We start from the raw sequence: 12,834 nt of genomic DNA on the forward strand, positions 1-12,834 counted from the left end.
ATCACCTTTGTCTGACGTGCTTCTAATCTTTAACATGAAAAATTTGTCATTCTTTTTCCATGGCATATCTAAAAAAAATTGTAATCTTTTCTCAACATAAAATCATGCTACTTTTATAAAAGAAAATCATGTAACTAGAGTATAAGTATCTCACCTTAGAATTCTTTGTTACGTATACTCGTTAACCTCCGGACGACGTAATGGTAGCTCAACAGTGATATATGACTTGGACAGGATTATTGCTAACTTTCTTTATTTCTTTTGTTATACTAACCAACTGAACCTTTCTATTTTCTTTTTCCGTACAGTAGTCTAGTACTAGTGGTTGCCATTTTTTGATCATGCACTATAAATAGGGCTTGCTATTTATAGTGTTCCTAATTTAATCTCATTTTGACACCTAATACTACACTTGTCATTTTTTTAGTCTTGGTGTAAGCCAAGCTACTAATGATTTGGCTAGGCTATGTTTTAGGGTAGTGAGGTGGCAGCATGCATGGTGTCATTCTTTTTCTTTTTTCTTTTTTTTTTTCCTAAGTTTTGTACGTACATATACATATATATTCAAGTTATAGTATTTTTGTTATTTTCCAAGTAAATTATCTATTGTGTGTACATTATATAAAAGAAGTGTTTTCAATTTTTGTTCCAGACTAAAATTAAATAATTTTTCATGCCGGTCTCGACATTGTCTTCATTTTTAGTCGAGTCACGTATGTATTTTGGGTCAGGGTATTACATTCTCCCCACCTTAAGAAGCTAGTTTGGTCCTCCAAACTTGCATATACTTCGAAAATAACTTGAATCTATTTTAGTAAAGAATGATTTAAGTATGGTACCTGCTATGATGTTCTTGGTTTCTCTTATGTATCGCCAGGAAAGATTGCATAAGCTCTTCCTTGTCTCTGTCCTTGTCCTATGTTTCTAGTCTTATTTTGCGGGTTTCCATTATTTCCTTTTCGTTGATCCCCATTTCCATCCAACAAATTAGAGTTCTTTGGGCAATTCCTTCTGATATGGCCCAACTCACCGCACCCATAGCAACCAGTTGATCCTTTCAAACATATCCCCATATGTGCCTTTCCGCAATTCAGGCAGTTGGGACGATTCTCGGCCCTATTCTAATTTTGTCCTTGTCCTCCTATATTTGGTCGCTTAGTCTGTCCATTGCTAGTATTGTGGTCCTCGTTCTTCCTTTTCTTAGGTTCTGACATATGGTCAGTTTTTGCACTTTCATCTTCCAGCATAGAGACTGATCCAGTACTTCCGCATAAGTGGGTAATTTTAACGACTTAACAAGTTTGCGCAAGTCTAGGTTTAATCCTCCCTCGAATCTATGAGCTTTCATATTTTCGTCTGGAATCAGATGTGGAGCATAGTGTGCTAATGTTGTGAACTCAGCCTCGTATTGGGCTACAGTCATGCCTGGTTTTTGTGTAAGGTTTTGAAATTCCATACTTTTGCTATCTCTGATGGATGGGGGTATATACTTTTGGTTAAAGAGGTTATAAAATCGTTCCCATCCCATTTGAGGTTCAACCCTCCTTACTAGCGTCCACCAACACTGAGCTTCTCCTGTTAGGTTGTATGCTGCTAATGCCACTTTCTCTCTTCCTTCACATTGCATAACTTGGGCTATCTTTTCTATGGATTCCAACCATTCATTGGCTTTTACGGGATCTAGTCCACTAGGGAATGTTAATGGTTTTAACTTTTGGAAGTCTCTTACTCGGACCTCAGTTACCGCTGGGGCTGGTAGGGGATTTTCTGGGGGAATCACGGGTGGATCATTCAAATTAATATGCTCTCCTTGTGGAGGTGGCTAATTTTGCAAAAGTGTAAGAATTCTTTCCACTTGATGTTCTAGTCTTTCAAACCGTTGGCTCGATTCCATTTAAAATTAAGTTGGAAAAAGAAATACAATCACGACATAAATAACAGTTTTTATTTATAAACATAAAACATCACACTTCATATTTACAACGCTAATTTACATTGTTCTTTTTTTATAAACATAAAACATCACACTTCATATTTACAACGCTAATTTACATTGTCCTTTTCTTTTCCTCCCCCTTTTTTTTTTTTCCTTCATCTCCTAATCACTTGGGATGTTTATTGGTACCGATGACGCACACCCTAGAGATAGCGGTTTCGCACTGCAGGAACTCTTGCTAGGAATATGGTGGCAGACTCGAATTGGAGGATTTTCCTTAGCTTTCTTTTCGAGTTCCTTCATTTCCTCTGGTTGCTCTCCAATCATTTTGAATGCCTTGAACCATACTAAACAATTGCTTTTAGCACGCTTCTTTAAGATAGACTTCTTATGCTCTTTTGTGTAGTATCCAAAATATTCTTCTATTCTACTTATTTCTCCCGTTAATGCCTCCTTGGCCCGGTATTGGACTCTTCGCTCGTGAGAATCTTGATTTACGTGCTTGGCTTCATTTCCTTTAACTCGGAAGGGTCCCCATTCGTCAATAGTGATAGAGTCCGATGAGCTAAACATCCTGAAACAATCATTTTTATGGTAATTAAATTTTGTTAGTAGATTTCACTATTATCAAACCGTAGGATGTTTTGCCAGAGGGAAAGAAACACTATATTAATTGTTTTCTTTTACGTTGTTCGAATTTATCACTAATATGCTTTGTAGTTCTAATATTTGTCTTTACGTACTAGGTGGTACTGAATTCATAACAGAAAAAAAAAACAAGATCTTTTTATTTATATACATGTCTATATACAAACTACTTCTTCTCTATACATTTTTACACTATTTACACATGCATTTTTTTCCTTCTAGTGGTACCCATTTTCTGTTGGCAACGGATTATCATTATTGGTGGGCCCTGGTTCTCCCCTATTAGCAGCCGGTCTCCCATTTCCTTCATCTTCCGCATTTACCCGGTTCAATAGAACTTGGAAGCGTTCATTATCTTGCAAAAAATGTAACGCTTTCTGTCTTATGATAGTTTCGGTATCGAGACGATATTCTACAACACTTCTTTTTGCTTCTATTGATAGTAAGGGTTGGTATTGCACTACTCTTCGTACTGCTCGGTAGACGAGTGTTTGGGCATCCCGAGCGGTGAGATGTTCGTACAGTTCGGGGTTCGCTGGGTGAACGGCAGGGCGTCCATTAACAAGTGGGTTGACTATGTATCCGCCCCAAATATCCATTGCGTGATGATTTGTCATTCCTACAATCAATATATTTTAGAATCTAAATAATTTTACCGTATAAATCATGCTAGCTGCCCGGGGACTGATGAACAAGAAAAATACATACTTCTCTTTCAAAATTTTAAGACTGGTAAAACATTTTTTTTTTCATTTCTTTTCCTTTTAAAGAAAATTCCCAGGTTGCTTTTTCAAAAAAAAAATTTCTTTTTGTAAAAACATTGCTCTGATACCACAATTGTCACGACCCCGACTCTAGGAACTTGTGTCGAGTCATCATGACCGGCCGATGAGTCCTAGCGCTCATCCAGGCATCTTCTTCTTTTTCTTTTTTTTTAAAATCAATTTGGAGAAAATAGCTTGAGAAAAACATAACTATTTTATTTCAAAAACACTTATTAAGTTTTATTACAAAATCCAAGTCTTCTGAAAGAGAACATCTTTACAATATCTACACAAAAGTACAACATGCATGTCCCAGGGCAGCAGCAACTCCATCTCTATTCTTCATTATATGTGAAAAATATTAATTTTCATAAGCCGAATGCCTGTGTGAGATACAAATACCAAAGTTGCACGTTTTATACCATGGAAACAATTCTTAACATCAATGATTGCATAATCTGAAACAAATAATCTTATGATGTTCATCCAACAGCCTAATCTTTCTGTAGGGGAGCGACCCCTCTTGCTGTGTGAAATGATCAAGTCACTGGCCACTAGGACCCTGTTCTTTCCGTCCGTATAACTCCCTTCTGTGTTATGGTATCTTTTTAAGCGTCCCCCAAACTTGGGACAACTGTCTGGATGCATCAATAGGTCATCTCCTTTGTCTGACCGCTTCCATTTTCTAGCTTAAATTTTAGAGTGTCATCACCTTTGTCTGACGTGCTTCTAATCTTTAACATGAAAAATTTGTCATTCTTTTTCCATGGCATATCTAAAAAAAATTGTAATCTTTTCTCAACATAAAATCATGCTACTTTTATAAAAGAAAATCATGTAACTAGAGTATAAGTATCTCACCTTAGAATTCTTTGTTACGTATACTCGTTAACCTCCGGACGACGTAATGGTAGCTCAACAGTGATATATGACTTGGACAGGATTATTGCTAACTTTCTTTATTTCTTTTGTTATACTAACCAACTGACCCTTTCTATTTTCTTTTTCCGTACAGTAGTCTAGTACTAGTGGTTGCCATTTTTTGATCATGCACTATAAATAGGGCTTGCTATTTATAGTGTTCCTAATTTAATCTCATTTTGACACCTAATACTACACTTGTCATTTTTTTAGTCTTGGTGTAAACCAAGCTACTAATGATTTGGCTAGGCTATGTTTTAGGGTAGTGAGGTGGCAGCATGCATGGTGTCATTCTTTTTCTTTTTTCTTTTTTTTTTCCCTAAGTTTTGTACGTACATATACATATATATTCAAGTTATAGTATTTTTGTTATTTTCCAAGTAAATTATCTATTGTGTGTACATTATATAAAAGAAGTGTTTTCAATTTTTGTTCCAGACTAAAATTAAATAATTTTTCATGCCGGTCTCGACATTGTCTTCATTTTTAGTCGAGTCACGTATGTATTTTGGGTCAGGGTATTACATTGGGCCCAGTACATTTTTACAAAGATTATAGTATTCAGGGATGCCCCGACTCAGACTAGGATGCCGTTTCCGTGTTTGATTTCTGCTATTGGTAGGGCGACCGGGGAGCTGGGTCAGAAATGGTTTAAGAATGATGAGTTAAAGCCCGGTGCCATAGATGTCTCTCTGCTTACAAAGAGCGTTGCCCAATCTAGTGGTCAGCAGAGTGTGTTATTGACTGAACCTCCGGCGAATGCTAGTTCGAACACTTGGTTAAAGAAGATATTTTGTCTTGGGGCAGCAACGGCGAAGAGCCAGCTGAAGATTAAAAGGGAGGTGCGTCAAATCGGGAGGAATCAGCGCAAACTGGCCCACCAAAACCAGTGGTTATGCGGCTGAGTCACAGGTCATTCTTCGGGCCCCTATCAGAATCCCGAGTTTCCGGAGGTGGAAGATAGTGATGATTTTGCTGGGAGCGATTCAGATTGAGCTGGGATATCCATGATGCATAAGGCTAGGTGGTGGTGTCATTTTATGTGTTTATTTCATGTTTTTCAGTGTCAGTGGACTATGTTTAATTTTCTAGAATTTGGGTTTGTAATAATTTAGTATGGATGTTTAATTTTCTTGTTGGACATGGTTTAATTGGCACCAATGGGTGCATGCTGGTAGCTGAGGGTAAGGTGGCGGCCAGTTTGGGTAGTTTACCTTGCGCTACTATAGGCCGCCGCCTAGTTTTGCAGTTTCCTTTTCTTTCGGAACCACGGTCGTTATAAGTTTTATCAAGTCCTTAGTAGATCCTGTGCACGTTGTTAAACTCTCGTAGATGCATGTGATTTATTAATGCTGCTCATATTGTGGAATCGTGATTGTTATCTCGTACTTTTATTCTTTGTGAGCGTTATTTTTAATTAGCACGTGGTGGCTTTTGTTTCGGTCCCACGTAGTTCGCCAAACGCTTTTTCATGGGATGTTTGAGAGTTCCGGTGAGCGAGTGTAGCACCGTTGCCATCGTGGGGCATTTATCTCTGCATGTGTTTCGGTACTAATATTGTTCATCTTTTTGCCAAGGCATGCATGTATTTAAGTTGCAGGTGTGTGAGAAGGCAGAAATCTTTTGGCCGCCTAATTATTGTTAATTTTGCATAACCCTCGTATCCCTGTTTTTGTTATGTTAGCTTCCGTTTTTTGTATTTTTCTGTTCGTTCGTTACTCGGGACTAGCAACGCTCAAGTTGGGGGGTGTTATAGGCGCATGATATCATGGATATGAGCACCTAAGTAGGGTAAATTAGCGCGTTAGTGGCGCGTTTTATCTCATTTTCCGCTTGATGCCGTGTTTTGTCTTGTTTTGTATTTTTGCTAATTTCACAGGAACAAAGGCAATTTTTGCACCAAGTTTGGATTGCGAGGCCTTGAGGTTGTGTTGGACGTCATCATGGAAAGTCGTGACAGAGGTGTGAGGTGTCGGGTGCCAATATTTCATGCAAGGCCATGAAAACCCCTTGACATATGGTGGTAGGGCTACAACGCAAAGTCGTACCCCTACGGATAGCACTAATCGCCGAGGGCTGCGAAGAAGAGAAACTCGTAGGGCTACAGCCCACTGCTGTAGCGCTACCGAAGGCCAAAATAGAAAAAGCAACCTCGTACGGAACTTCGTTGCAAAGCAACAGCTGTTGCCGACTGTAGTTGCAATTAAATTGGTATTTTCCCAATTTCAATTGGAATTAAATTTGGGGATTTCCAATTTAAGACTTTTGGGGATTAATATAAATACCTCCCCGGACTTCGTTTTTAGGGTTAGAACATTACGTAACAGTTTTTTTCTTACGTTCTTTTCCTTCCAGAGCTCTTTTCTTTTGAAGTTTTCAAGTTGTGTTCAAGTACTCGCACTTCAGTAACTCGTATTAATTTTCGTCCTTCATTAAAGTTATTCGTTGGAACTTGTTTAATCTATTTCTTTTGTTTGTTTCGTATTCGGAGGCATGATTAATTCTAGGGTTTCTTTCTTTTTATTTTTAATAATGAGTGAGTAGTTTTTCTGAGGTTTGGTCACTGGGTAAAGGTGCGCCGCGACCCAATTAGGATTCGTCTCACAATTTTTCGCACATTAATTTAATTAAATAATTTAGTTGATGAAAACTACATCCGTTGGACGAATTCGAGGCATTGCCAAGGCTCATGTGAGCAGGAATAGGGGACCAAACCTGTTTGCTGCTATGTTCGGGATCGGCAACCATAGGATTCGCATCCTTCGGAGTTTCCGATTCTCCATAAATTTAACTATTTTTTTAGAACCTTAAAAAAGCGAGCAGATTTTGATTGGGTAGCGAACGCCGGATTCCCTACGACCGTGCCTCTCTTTTTAATCATTTGAGCAAGTTATCTGTTAGTTGTAGTTAATTCATCAAATTGACAAGGGGTGGCTACCTAAGAGCTAATTTTAATAATACAACCCGAGATTGCACAGCACACACATCACTGTCCTTAGTGGATTCGACTCCGGTCTTACCGGATATTGTGCTACGTCGGTCTCCGCCCTTCGCTTGGGGCAACCCATTAATTTAGGACTACGCTCTGGTCAACCATACTCCTGAATGCTCTGGTCCAGTTAGGACATGAGCACCCATGCCATGGTTCTGAGCGCTGGACTCCGGTTTTTGAAAAGGTTTTATTTTGGTTCGAAGGTTTAAAGGAAGCATTGTTCTGGTTCCTTCAAAAATCGTTTTATTTTTCTATCATCTTTGGGGAAGTTTAAAGGTATTTTCAGAGGGCTCAAATTGGGGTGTCTACAAGAATTGTTTTCAGTTTCATATAATTCTTATATTTGTATTTTCCTAGCTTGAAAAAAAAATTAACGCGAGCACGCGAGCAATGTTTTTTGAAAGGACACAACCTACCTGCAGCATGGGTTCCGATTGGCAGTGGTGCAGGTTGCCATTTTCGAGGCCCATGTCGGGTCCACTTTGATAATCGAGAATCGTTCATCTTGTATATCTTGACGAATAGTTCAACCATGCAAAACAATCATATCGAACAAGGTTTAGGTTGAATGGGAGATGGATTCCTAAGCTTTTCTCCCTCGTGTGCCATTAGACTTGTTATTACAACGGTCAATCGTATGAAACAAATGTTTTTTCAGAAAATATGACTTGGTCTGTGTGAATAAAACGACTGCTCCTCACTCATATTCGACGTAATCCTTATAATTAATGACTTGCTCTTTCATACCTTAGACAATGTTGGTTGAGTTTGAATAAGAGATGGCTCCCCTAACTTTCCACACTCATGTGCCCTTAGACTTGTCATTACAATGGTCAATCGTGTGGGACAAGATTTTCTCAAAATATATGACTTGGTCTATGTGAACAGAAAGATTGGTCCTCACTCATACCCGGCGTAATCCATTATAACTAATGACTTGCTCTTTTATATCTCAATCAATGTTGATTGAGCTTGAACGGGGGATTACTCCCCTAACTTTTCACCCCATGTGCCCTTAGACTTATTATTACAATAGTCAATCATATGGGACAAGATTCTCTTAGAAAATATGACTTTGTCCTTGTGAACAGAAAGATTAGTCATCACTTATGCTCGATGTAGTCCTTAATAATTAATGACTTGCTCTTTTATAACTCAGAGGTTGACCTTGAATGGGAGATGGCACCACTACTAACTTTCCACTCTCATGTGTCCTTAGACTATTCAGTAAAGGCCAAAACACACGTAATGCGTATGCAAGTTGAATTTTGTTAAAATTTGCACAATTTGTTTCCGTTTAATGTTTAATCAATTTTTCAATCTATTGTGACAGATAAGCAACAATTAAACTCTTGTCATGCTTCATAAAATAGATGTAGTAAGCACGTGTATTCTATAAGGGGTTTGAGGCAAGGATATTTTAGAAATCTATGGTCATGCTTCAGGTTAACTCATACATAAACAAAAATAAATAAACATGTAATCATAGAGGGGGAAAAATTATAGAAACCATGACTGAATTATGGTTGTTTTTTTATATGATTAAAAGTCAGGGGAATACTCTCGACCACTGTCTCAGATTCTCACGCATTGAATAACGTCTCAGTTTGGCTAAAATCCCTCTCTCCAGAGGCAAAGTATAATCTCTGAGAAGATGAACCAACAGCTGACAAGATCAATCTCCATTGAGGAGATAAAACAAGTGAAGGATGAACTGGGAGCATTGAAGTCACTTGGCCCTGATGGATTTCTTGGGATGTTCTATCAGAAATTCTGGGGGATTATCGAGAAGGAGGTGTGTGAGGTTGCGAAAAGTTTTTTTTTATTCGGGATATCTGCTGAAAGAGTTAAACTACACCCATTTGGTGCTCATTCCCAAAGTTCAAGCCTCGGAGTACCTAAAATAGTATAGACCCATCAACCTTTGCAACTTTATTCTTAAAATCATCACGAAAATCCTGGCAAACTGACTCAAAGTATGCCTAGGAGACATTATTTCTCCTAACCAGTCAGCGTTCGTTCCAGGAAGGCTAATCCAAGATAACATCATAATAGTCCATGAAGCTTTCCATCATCTCAGGAGGAAAAAGAATGGATTTGGAGGTTATATGGCTATAAAGCTGGATTTCAATAAGGCCTGCGACAGAGTTAAGTGGGATTTCCTTAGAGCAGTACTTGTGAAGATGGGGTTTAACTCTAAATGGATCCAATGGGTTATGGAAAGTGTTTCGTCTGTGAGCCTTGGTGTTTGTGTGAATGGGGAGGTTAAAGCAAATGTCAAACCTGGTCGGGGACTTCGCCAAGGTGACCCTCTCTCACCTTACCTCTTTCTCCTTGTTAAGGAAGTGCTCTCCAACCTTCTAAATCGAACAGTTCATGCGGGCTCCCTGTCTGGCTTCTAATTCAATCACCACTGCCTTAATCTATCCCACATCTTTTTTGCAGATGATGCACTTTTGTTCTCAAAGGTTGAGTTAAATGAATGCAGGGTGGTGCTAGATATTCTGAAAATTTATGATGAGGCTTCTGGGCAAGCGGTGAATTTGGATAAATCAAGGGTTTTCTTCTCATCAAATCTCAACCAAAATGATAAGCAACTTATCTGTTCCTTTCTGGACATCCTTCCTTTGAAAGATGATGCCAAGTACTTAGGGCTCCCATCTCTTTGGGGGAAATCAAAAGCGGACTCCTTGTCTTTCCTGGTTAAGAAGACCTTGAAAAAGCTTCAGGGGTGGAAACAGAAGAGCATGTCTCAAAGAGGGAAGGAAATCTTGATTAAAAACGTGGCTCAAGCTATTCCCTCCTACGCGATGGCGTGCTTCCTCTTCCCAAACAAAGTGGTGGACAAGTTGAACTTAGTGATTAGAAACTTCTAGTGGGAAGGTGATCCAGAGAACAGAGGTATTAGTTGGATGGCTTAGGATAACCTGACAGGACCAAAGGATGAGGGTGGTTTCGGGACTTAAAAGCTTTCAATGAAGCTCTTCTCGCCAAGCAGGCATGGCACCTTCTTATGAATCCCAATTCATACTGGGCTAGGATCATGAAGGGTATCTACTTTCCCAACTCCTCTTTCTTCTTAGCAACTAGGGGAAACAAGGCTTCTTGGGCATGGGCAAGTATTCTAAAAGGCAAAGAAATTCTCATGCAAGGACTAAGATGGCAAGTGAATGATGGCACTAGTGTTAAGTTCTGGGATGACAAATGGATACCCTTTCTGCCCAATTTTCAGATTTCCTCTCCTAAACCTCTAGGTTACGAGATTAACAAGGTGTCTGATGTGATCAAGCGAGGAATGGGATCTTGGGATATGCAGAAACTCAGGGAGATAATTTCGGAGGAAGAGACCATGGCCATTGCTCAAATTCCCATCTCGTCCTTTCCTAAACCAGACAGACTTATTTGGCACCACACTCTCCAAGGTAATTACACTATTAAATCTAGCTATAGAGTCGTTCGTTCGAAATTTGGTGGACCCCTAGATAATCTTGAATCCTCATTCAAACCCAATAAACACTTATGGAAAGTCATTTGGAAGTTGGAAGTTCCCCCTAAAGTGAGAAATTTCTGGTGGAGGGCTAGCAAGAAAATTCTAGCAACCAAGGAAAACCTTTTCAAAACGAAGTGCTCCCAATCCCCCTCTTGCTCGATTTGTTTGGATGAAGTCAAGTCTATGGAGCACATCCTTACTCAGTGCCCATGGACGAGACCCATTTGGTTTGGCAGAGATCTCCACTCTTTGATTAATCTAGATAATAGCCCTTCTATGTTGAGGTGGACCTCAAATATCATTGATAGCAGCCCAAGTCTAAAAGAAGAAGCAAAGGTAATTAGTAAAGTGGCTTTTCAGGCCTTGTTTATTTGGAAAGGCAAGAATGGTTTGGTGTTCAACCATGAGCAGGTGGATCCCACTTCCACAATTATTAGAGCTACTAAGGCTCAAAGTGAATATGAATCGATCCTCGTTGTTCAGAGATAGGTTTTGGATCATTGTGATGACCCCCCCCCTCTTGCCATTTCGGCCTGGAGAAAACCTACCCCTGGTAGCTTCAAGATTAACTATGATGTAGCAATGAATCGAGAAGGCCTAAGGGCTAATGCAGCAGTTGTGGTTCACAATGACATGGGAGAATTGATTGATGGTTCTGCACACTCTTTCAAGTGCTCTTCTGTCCTTCAAAGTGAACTGGAAGCTATAAGAAAGGCTTGTTTTCTGGTTAAAGATATGTGTGTAGTCCCTGTGACGATTGAATCAGACAACAAGATGGCAATTTCTCTAAATGTATATGAGTTGGTACCTCCTTGGGAGGTCTACCGTTTGATTATGGATATTCGGGCAGTAAGAAGGCAAATAAATCTTGAGTTTATTAGGGTCAAGAGATCCGTTAATAGAGTTGCGCATCAAGTGGCCTCTCTAGCAACAAAGGGGAAGCTTTCATTGGATTGGGTAGCAAATTCTCCAGCTTCTTTACTTAGGTTATTACTTCATGATGTAATTTATGTCCCTTTGTAAGCCTTTGGGCACTTTTTCCCAATCAAAAAAGAATAACATCTTAGTAGCTATTGTAAAGGCAAATTTTGAGGAAAAAATGAAACAATAAACGAGGGGTAAGCACTGTATACTACTCCTACTTTTTCATAAAAGACAACCTAAAACATGCATGGTACGTAAAAGAAAGTAAACAAAGGACAGGTGTGACCAAAATGATTGGTCCTCACGTATACCCTACGTAGTCTTTTAAAATTAATGACTTGCTCTTTTATATCTCAAACAATGTTAGTTGAGTTTAAATGAGAGATGACTCCCGTAACTTTCCACCCTCATGATTAGCCCAGTTAGTATTATTGTCCGGTCCCATTACTTACGGAAAGTTTGTCCACATAGACAAAACATGCACAGATTGTGCATAAATTTTGTCATGGGACCCATCATATGTCTTACTTAAACGATCCGAGCCGTTTAATCAACTCAATTCGACACCTATAAGTGCTCAATCTAATTCATCAAACTTTTCATTATCCTGAAATCTGAATAAAAAGTTAGATGATTGGATCAAGCGCTTATAGGTATCAAATTGAGTTGATTTTTTGCGAGAGCCTTCGAAAAAATATTTTACATTTAATGAACACCTCAGATCACTCGTGTGGGACCCAGGGTGGGCCCATAACAAAATTGTGCACAATCTGTGCATGTTTTGTCTGTGTGGGTAACAGTACAACTTACTCCTAAAATAGATATCATGTATCGATAGTTTTTTTTTATCTCTACCTTCTCCCTCCCAAGCTCAATCGACCTCATGGACGGCTTGAAGTGTTGGAGAAGTCCGCACCAACTTGTGGAGAAAGTCCTATGCAGGAAGTTGATTTTCAATTAAACGATCAAACCAATCACTTTTGTCCTAAAAATGAGCTACAAAATAACGGAAGTTTCAATAGTTTGGATATTTATATACAAGAAGAATTTATAAGCACCATAGGCATAAAACTAGCTATCTTAAAACAATTGCATATGAATAAAAATTAGAAGCACCATTTTTGTCCTATCCATTTCCTTTTTTGAAGGTTTTTTGTTG

The sequence above is a fragment of the Rhododendron vialii genome, chromosome 5a, assembly GCF_030253575.1.
Source record: "Rhododendron vialii isolate Sample 1 chromosome 5a, ASM3025357v1".
NCBI classification, from domain to species: Eukaryota; Viridiplantae; Streptophyta; class Magnoliopsida; order Ericales; family Ericaceae; genus Rhododendron; species Rhododendron vialii.